At 34.1% G+C, this 7309-nt stretch overlaps 1 protein-coding gene and 1 long non-coding RNA gene across 4 annotated transcripts in view; one reads left to right on the top strand and one right to left on the bottom strand.

Moving 5' to 3' along the window:
* Window positions 1–6491, top strand: part of LOC125619782 — an 11954-nt gene extending 5463 nt beyond the window's left edge. Inside the window, exon 3 of the long non-coding RNA XR_007351372.1 lies at window positions 6464–6491. This is a non-coding gene — a long non-coding RNA (uncharacterized LOC125619782). The remainder of the gene's footprint in view (window positions 1–6463) is intronic.
* Grid2 (glutamate ionotropic receptor delta type subunit 2) overlaps window positions 1–7309 on the bottom strand; it is a 1429152-nt gene that overhangs the window by 856615 nt on the left and 565228 nt on the right. The window lies entirely within an intron of this gene.

Genomic DNA, 7309 nt, shown 5'->3' with positions numbered 1-7309 from the left:
TCTCTCTCTCTCTCTCTCTTTCTCTCTCTCTCTCTCTCTCTCTCTCTCTCTGTGTGTGTGTGTGTGTGTGTGTGTGTGTTATGGGGATTGAACCTGGAAGTGCTCTCACCAATGGGCTAAGTTCCTAGACCTTTTTATTTTTTTTATTTTGAGACAGGTTCTCTCTTAATTTGCCCATGCTGGTCTTGAATTTGTGATCTTGCTGCCTAAGTCTCCCGATCCAGCTTACTTTGGTGAATCCTCTTAGGGGATCATGGCAAGGGGTGAGTATAAATTATGTGCATGAATTAAAAAATACATCAAACTTTACCCATAGTCCCTCTTTAATTTTAGGTCATTTCCTTGCGTGAAAATGGATTCTACTGACTCTGCTACTGTAAGATGTAGAAAACTTTAACCTAAATTGTAGAAAGACACTTGTTTTAGAGTAATTTATTTTGTGCCTTTGGTAAACTGAATTCACATGCTGCATCTCGGGGTTTCTCCTTTACATGAGTGTCCCCAGTGGTCTCTCTGTAAGTAGGAGCAGCATTGAGATTTGGAACTCCAGCATGGCTGAGCCTGAGGTATCTGAGTTCATGGAGGTGGGATAGAGACTGGGTTTGTGAGAGCTGATCTGGGTTTGGTGATCTGAGAAATGTCAGAGACAGGGCTGAGAAACTGTTGAACACTGACAGAGATAGTTTGACTTTCCAGCAAGACTTATTTCGATTAGCTAATCTTTCTACCATATTTGGAATAGGATATTTTTTTATGCATCAGCGTGTGGAGGATAATGATATACGAATGATGCTTTGCAATTTTTTGTATTCTTACGTCTTTAATTTTTTTCTCTTTGTTTGTATTCATCCTCTCTCTTGTCTATTTTCTTTTCATTTTTTCTCCAACCAACAGGCGGTTTCTATCTGCTCCTCTTCTACTCTTGTGAATTTTTACTTCCAGCTTCTGTCTTCCTCTCCTGCAAATATCACATACTACACTACCTCTGTTCTCTCATCCACCATTTGAAATTACAAACCATTTTAACAAATTTTCTGTTTGTACTATAGATAGTTATTGAACTCATCATTTTGGTTTAATACGAGAAATTAGTAGACACCTTACAGAGAGCTATTAGGTTTAAGAATACATATTGTGTACAGTGGGTGCTGTAGATATTGGTCTCACCATTAAAGGTGAAGCACTGGAAACCTTCAGGGACACTATAGGTCTATAGGGTAGAATTTATGCTGTGTTAGATCCATACTTCTAGATTGGAAAACACACTAACAACATGAAAAAAAGGGGAGGGGGGAAATAAAATGCTCCAAACAAAAGATGCTTCAACAACAGAAGCCATCAATAACACAGTAGAAGAAATGTCCCCAAGAAGGAGTTCAGATTGTACATAGTTAAATTGATATGTGAAGTAAAGGATAGTATAAAGGGTAAAATCAAAGAAAAAATACAGGAAGTGGAAGATCACTTCAATAAAGACACATCATGAAAAAACACCAAGCAGAAATCCTCAAAATGAAGGAATCAGTAAACCAAATTGTAAATTCAATAGAAAGCATCACCAACAGACTAGACCACTTGGAGGACAAAACCTCAGACATTGAAGACAAAATATATAATCTCAAGTGTAGAGTTGACCATGCAGAGAAGATGATAAGTAACCATAAACAGAATATCCAAGAATTATGGGATAACATGAAAAGACCAAATGTAAGAGTTATCAGAATAGATTAAGGAGCAGAGACACAAACCAAAGGAATGCACAATCTTTTCAATGATATAATAGCAGAAAATTTCTCAAGCCTGGAGAATGAAATGGATAATCAAATACAAGAGGCTTACAGGATCCCAAATGCACATAATTACAGCAAACCCACAACAAGACACATTATATTGAGAATGACTAACACAGAGAATAAAGATAAAATCTTACAGGCTGTAGACCAAAAAATCCAGTTATATATAGGGGAAAACTAATTCAGACCTCAAGTGATTTCTCAACCCAGACCCTCAAAGCTAGGAGTCATGGAATAATATTTTTAGAGGTCTGAAAGAAACTGGATGCCAACCAAGAATTTTATATCAAGCAAAATTAAATTTCAGATTTAAAAATATAATTAAAACATCCCATGATAAACAAAAATTAAAAGAATTCACAACCAGAAAGCCTATACTACAGAACATTCTCAACAAAATATTCCATGGGAATAAGGTGGAAAAAAAAAAAAAACTGAAAACCAGGAAAGGGAAGATCTACACTAAAGTTTCATTCAACCAATGAGAAACTAAGACAAATTGAAAACAAGAAATAAATCAAAATGACAGGGAATATAAATCATATCTCAATAATAACCTTGAATGTTAATGCCCTAATCTTGTCAATCAAAAGACAAGGATTGACAAATTGGATTAAAAAGCAAGACCGAACAATATACTGTCTTCAAGAGATTAACCACATGGGCAAAGACATTCACAGACTGAAGGTGAAAATATGGGAAAAAAACTTAACACTCATATGAATTGTGTAAAGAAGCAGGGGTTTCCATTCAGATCTCAGATAAAGTAGATTTCAAACCAAAGTTAATCAGAAGAGAAAAAGAAGGACATTCATAGTTCTTAAGGGAAGTATAAATAAGGACAAAACAGTTATAAATATTTATGCCCCAAATAATGGAACATCTATGTGCATCAAACAAACCCTTATCAACTTCAAGAGTCAAACAGACCACAATACAATAATACTGGGTGACTTTAATACACCTCTCTCACTACTGGACAGATCTTCCAAACAAAAATTAAATAAGGAAACTATAGAACTAAATAATACAATCAATAATGTAGACTTAAGAGACATATAAAGAATATTTCATCCATTATTGAGCAAATATACTTTCTTCTCAGCAGCACATGGCTCCTTCTCTAAAACAGATCATATCTTATGCCACAAAGCAACTTTAAGTACATACAAAAAATCAGAGATAATACCCTGTATTCTATCAGACCACATGGAATAAAATTTGAAATCAATGATAAAATAAAAAATAGAAGCTACTATAACAAATAGAGACTAAATAATACACTATTGAATGATGAATGGAAAGTAGAAGAATCAAGGATGAAATTTAAAAAAAATTCTTAGAGGTAAATGAGAATGAAAACTATGATACAACATATCAAAATCTCTGGGCCACTATGAAGGCAGTACTAGGAGAAAAGTTTATTGCATTGAGCACATTCATGAAAAGAATAAAAAGTCAACAAATAAGTGACCTAACACTCATCTCAAAGCCCTAGAAAAAGAAAAACAAATCAATACCAAAATCAGAAGACAGGAAATAATTAAAATCAGAGCTGAAATCAATGAAATTGAAACAATTGAGAAAACTGACAAAATAAAAATTGGTTCTTTGAAAAAATAAATAAAATAGATAAACCCCTGGACATGCTAACAAAGAGAAAAAGAGAGAAAACTCAAATTACTAAAATACAAGATGAAGAAGGAAATATCACAATGGACATGTCTGAAATACAGAACATGATTAGAAACTATTTTGAAAATGTATAATCCAATAAAATAGAAAATATCAAAAACATTGACAAATTTGTAGAGATATATGACCTACCTAAACTGAATGAGTAGTCATACATAATTTAAACAGATAAATTTCAAGTAATTAAATAGAAACACCATTAAAGGCCTACCAATCAAGAAAAGCCCAGGACCAGATTGATTCCTACAAAACTTTCAAAGAGGAATTAACACCAATACTCCTCAAAGTATTCCATGAAATAGAAAAGAAGGGAACTCTTCCAAACCCATTCTACAAGGCTGATATCACTGTGATACCTAAACCAGACAAAGACATATCAAGGAAAGAAAACTTCAGACCAATATCCCTGATGAACATAGATGCAAAAATTCTCAATAAAATTCTGGCAAGTAGCATACAAAAACATATTAAAAAGATAGTGCACCATGATCATGTAGGTTTCATCCCAGAAACGCAGGGTTGGTTCAATATACAGAAATCAATAAATGTATTTCATCATATAAAATAGACTTAAAAACAAGAATTATATGATCATCTCAATAGATGCAGAAAAGGCATTTGACAAAATACAGCACCCCTTCATGTTCAAAACACTAGAAAAACTATGGACAGTAGGAACATACCTCAACATTGTAAAAGCTATATATGCTAACCCCAAGGCCAGCATCATTCTAAATGGAGAAAAATTGAAAGCATTCTCTCTAAAAACTGGAACAAGACAAGGATGTCCTATTTCACCACTTCTATTCAACGTCGTCTTTGAAACTCTAGTGAGAGCAATTAAACAAAAGAAAGAAATTAAAAGGATACAAATAGGTAAAGAAGAATTCAAACTATCACTATTTGCAGATGATATGATTCTATATCTTGAAGCTCCAAATAATTCCACCAGAAAACTTCTAGAAATAATAAATGAATTCAGAAAAGTATAAAGATATAAAATCAACACCCATAAATCAAATGCATTCTTATACATCAGCAATGAATCCACTCAAAGAGAAATTAGGAAAACTATCCCATTCACAATTGCCTCAAAAAGATAAAAAGAAAAGAAAACCTGGGAATCAATCTAACAAAAGAGGTGAAAGACCTCTTCAATAAAAACTACAGAACACTAAAGAAAGAAATTGAAGAAAACCTCAGAAGATGGAAAGATCGGCCATGCTCCTGGATAGGAAGAATTAATATTGTCAAAATGGCCATACTACCAAAAGTGTTATACAGATTTAATGCAATTCCTATTAAAATCTCTATGACATTCTTCATAGATATAGAAAATGCAATAATTAAATTTATTTGGAAAAATAAGAAAGCCAGAATAGCTAAAGCAATCCTTAGCAAGAAAAGTGAAGCAGGATGCATCACAATACCGGACCTTAAACTATATTTCTGAGCTATAGTAACAAAAACTGCATGGTATTGGCAAATAAACTTGTAGACCAATTGTACAGAACAGAGGACACAGAGACAAACCCACATAAATACAGTTATGTCATACTAGAAAAAAGTGCCAAAAGTACTCACTGGAGAAAAGATAGCCTATTCAACAAATGGTGCTGGTAAAACTGGAAATCCATATGTAGCAAAATGAAATTATACCCTATCTCTCAAACTGTGCAAAAATCACCTGAAAGTGGATCAAAGACTTAGTCACTAGAACAGAGACCCTGTCACTAAAAGAAGAAAAAATAGGCTCAAATCTTCACCACGTCGGCCTAGGATCTGACTTCCTTAACAAGACTCCTAAAGCACAAGAAGTAAAATCAAAAATCAATAAATGGGATAAATTCAAATTAAAAAGCTTCTTCTCAGAAAAAAAAAACAATAACATGGGGAGAGAGCCTATAGATTGGGAGAAAATCTTTACCACATGCCTCTCTGATAATGCATTAATCTCTAGGATAAGAACTCAACAAATTTAATACCCCGCCAAAAAAAATCAATCAATCAATCAATCAATGGGCTAAGGAACTGAGCAGACACTTCACAGAAGAAATACAATTGATCAACAAATATATGAAAAAGTGTTCAACATCTCTATCAATTACAGAAATGCAAATCAAAGCTACACTAAGATTTCATCTGAATCCTATCAGAATGGCAATCATCAAGAGTAGATTAAACAATAAATGTTGTCCAGGATGTGGGGAAAATGGTACATTCAACCATTACTGGTGGGACTGCAAATTGGTGTAACCACTATGGTAAGTACTATAGAAATTCCTCAGAAAACTTGGAATGGAACCACCAGTTGACCCAGCTATCCCACTCCTTGGTTTACACCCAAAGGACTTAAAATCAGCATACTACAGTAATGCAGCCATGTCAATGTTTATAGCAGCTCAATTCACAATAGCTAAACTATGAAGCCAACCTAGGCACGCCCCAATAGATGAATGGATAAAGAAAATGTGGTATATATACTCAATGGAATATTTCTCAGCTTTAAAAAAGAGTGAAATTATGGCATTTGCCAGTAAATGGATGGAGTTGGTGAATATCATGCTAAGTGAAATAAGCCAATCCCACAAAACCAAAGGCCGAATGTTTTCTCTAATATGCAGATGCTAATTCACAATAAGGGTGGGGCACTAGAGAAGAATAGTGTTACCTTATATTAGGTAGAAGGAAGTGATGGGATGGAAAGGGTGGGGATGCAGGGATAGGAAAGATAGAAGAATGAAATAGACATTATTACATATTATATATTATTGCACATTATATATATGTGACTACACGACCACATATACATGTACACTCAGAAAAATTAGAAATTATATTCCATCTATATATGATACATTAAAGTGCATAAATGTATTCTACTGTCATGCATAACTAATTAAAACAAATAAAAAATTGATTTAAAAAAGATTTGCATGACAGCTGCCTGATAAAGAGGGCTTCTCACATGTTAGGGAAAGACTGTTCTAAATGATAGATCTCAGGTACAGGAGAAAGGAAATAAGTAAAGCAGCTCAGAAACAGCAACACAGTTTGGAAGGTCATATTTAGTTAGAAGCTTTCACACTAATGTGATGAAGTTGCAACAAAGAAACTTATTTCAGAGCCATGTTCTTAGAGACAAATTTGCTTTACAATAATGATGCACAGTATTAAAAGAAGGGTTAGCAAGGAGGGTGGGTGCAGAGAGTTTGAGATTCTTTTGAATCTCAGAGATGCATGGTTTGGAGAGATGGCATACTTTTTCATGCTAGGTTTTCTTTCTCCAGGCTGTATTGCAATGACTGTATGGAGGAAAGTATGTGTTCATACAGCAGCATGGCATGGACATATCTATCTTCCAGATTCAGTGCTCAAAGGCTTGACCATACAGCAGTGTTTTGGAAGATGAATTCTTTAAAACCTATCAAAAGCAGGTTCTTTACTTTCAACAAGCCCACCTTGGATTTTAGAAATTGTGACTCTTTTTTTTTTTTTTTAATACACTAACATTCAAGTCAGCGGGTAATCTCTAGTGGTTGAATCACTTCATTTTAGTGTTGCCATCTCTTTAATGCTACAGCAGAAGTGCTCATTAACTGCTTCATTGGCAAATAGCCAAGTGGCTCTCATAATTACAGATCATGCACTATTTTTATGCTGTCAAAGGAGTATGTATAACGTATTTACTCCCCAGTTATGCCTTAGGATATTTTTCCTAATATGTTTTTTTGTCATTATTTTGTTGTTGTTTTTGTGGGCTTTTATAGCAGGTAACAAAAACAAAAAGCCAAAGATGGCAGAACAGAAATCAGTACTCT

The sequence above is a fragment of the Marmota marmota genome, unplaced genomic scaffold, assembly GCF_001458135.2.
Source record: "Marmota marmota marmota unplaced genomic scaffold, marMar, whole genome shotgun sequence".
NCBI lineage: Eukaryota > Metazoa > Chordata > Mammalia > Rodentia > Sciuridae > Marmota > Marmota marmota.
This window is presented reverse-complemented; position numbering and strand designations above follow the sequence as displayed.